Source organism: Penaeus japonicus, unplaced genomic scaffold (genome assembly GCF_977035675.1).
Source record: "Penaeus japonicus unplaced genomic scaffold, GWHDUDI00000001_assembly GWHDUDI00000015, whole genome shotgun sequence".
Lineage (NCBI taxonomy): Eukaryota > Metazoa > Arthropoda > Malacostraca > Decapoda > Penaeidae > Penaeus > Penaeus japonicus.
The window spans coordinates 11,197,200-11,199,699 of record NW_028234417.1 but is presented as its reverse complement, the minus strand read 5'-3'; positions in this window follow the sequence as shown (position 1 = coordinate 11,199,699).

Sequence of the window (2,500 nt, the reverse complement as noted above, 5' to 3'; positions counted from 1 at the left end):
GGGACCTGGGTACTCGGGGCTTCTTTTGGGGATGCCCTCACTCAGTCTCTCGCGTCCGCGGGGGCCCACGCCCCTAAAGCAGAAACCTCTGGGCCCCGATGGAATTAACACCCCTTTTAGGGGATCCCCAAACCCAAACCCGGTTATAAAAAACAAAAGCGTCAATGCAATTTTCCCGCTCTTCGCCAGACCAAGGGGCCGGTCATAAAGCTTTCCCCTGCCTGTTCGAAAATTTCCCCTAAAACCCCGTCTTTCCCGTTTTATGTTGGCTGGTTTGGGGGTCGGGTTTTTCCCAGAGCTTTGAGTTCGACACTAAACCCACAGTTCCTTACCCCTAAATAAACGGGGACAAAAATTCTTTAGGGAAAATGAGACCTACAAGTTGTGGCAAAAATGTCCCGAACACTTTAAAAAAACCGACTAGATAAAAGTCACTGAGTAAACACCGGGGGTACAAATATCCCAAGGCAGGGGAAAAGTGAGCATTCCCCACAGGTCGCTCTCCTTAAAACCCAGGTATTTTAAACTGCTTTTTGTTAATGAGGCTCACATTTGGGACCCCCCCGGGGCCTACCACGAAACGAACCGGGTCTCCAGATCAATCCACGTGAGGTTGTAATGACCCGGGGCGCAATAAGTCTCCGTTGCCTCTTGCGTTCGGTTTTCCTCGACGTCGCACATTCCTGTGGTTTTTCTTCACAAGTAGGGGGGCCCCTTTCTCTTGTGTCCTTCACCCCGCTCTTGCGTTTGACTCTGCTCTTGTGCAGTGTTGTTTCCTCCTCTCGCCCTTAGATCCGCAGTCGCTGTCCTGTTTGCTGCCTGGGGACTGGGTACTTTTCACTGCAACCGCGAGAACAATTAGCTGCCGAGAATGGGCCCGCGCACTCCGACTCGGAAGGGGGTAGGTACTGGACGTTCGTAGACAGATTGAAATTTCCAAACACTTATGATAATTGAATAGGGTTTTTTATCTGTTTGCGCGCGGTAGTATGATACAGCATACCTCTCTTCTCTCTCCCCCCCCCCCCTCTCTCTCTAACTTTCTCTCTCTCTCTCTTCCTTGTATATATATACAATAATTATATAAATATAATATATATATAAAATTATATATATAATATTATAAATAATATATATAATTTTTAGTATACAGTACATACTAAATATATATATATTTAAATATAAATAATATATATATAAATATATATAAATATATATATTAAATATATTAATATAATAAAAATATATAAAATAATTATATATATATAAAAATTTAAAAATAATAAAAAAGAATATATTAAATATAATTTATATATTTTATAATTTAAAAATATATATATATATAAAAAACATATATATATAGTATATATAATTTTTATAAATATTATATATATATATATATATAAATATATATATATATTATATATATATAGTATATATATATTAATAATGTATAAATTTATAATTTTATATATATAAAATATAATATAATATTATAAATATAATATATGTAATAATATATATATATATATATATATATATATAAATATAAAATTATATTTAATTTTTTTGTTGTGTGGTTTTTTTTTGTGTTTTTTTTTTTTTTTGTTTTTTTTATTTGTTTTTTCTTACCCCATCCCCATATATCATCAATAAAATTATTTATTTTTTTGTTTTTATTATATATATATGTATATATATTATATATATATATATATATTTATATATATACTATATATAATATATATGTCTTTTATATATATATTAATATAAATATATAATAGATATATATATATATACTAAACATAAAATTATACATATATATTAATATATATATATATATATTTTATATAAAATATATATATATATATATTATATATATATATACTATAATATCAAACACAACACACAAACACACACACATATATATAAATATATTATATATATATTTATATATATATATATATAATTAATATATATTTATACATATATATATAAATATTATATGTATATATATATATATATATATATATATATATATATATATAATATATATATATAAATATAATATAATATAACATATATGTATATATATAATTATAATATATATATATATATATATATAATTTTATTTTATATATATATTTCAATTTTGTATATTACATATATATATATATTATATATATATATATATATATATTATATATATATATTTATATATATTATATAACAAAGAATAATATATATAATATATACAGTATATATATATAACAAGTACATATAGTATATAAATAGTGTTATTATAATGATATATATATATAGGCTAGACATATATATTATCATATATTTATATATATATAGTTAGTGTATATACATATATATATAATATATCAAGTATAATATATATATAATATAATAGAGTTATATATATATATATAATAAAAGCATATATATATACATATATAATATAATATTTATGAAATATATATATATAATTACT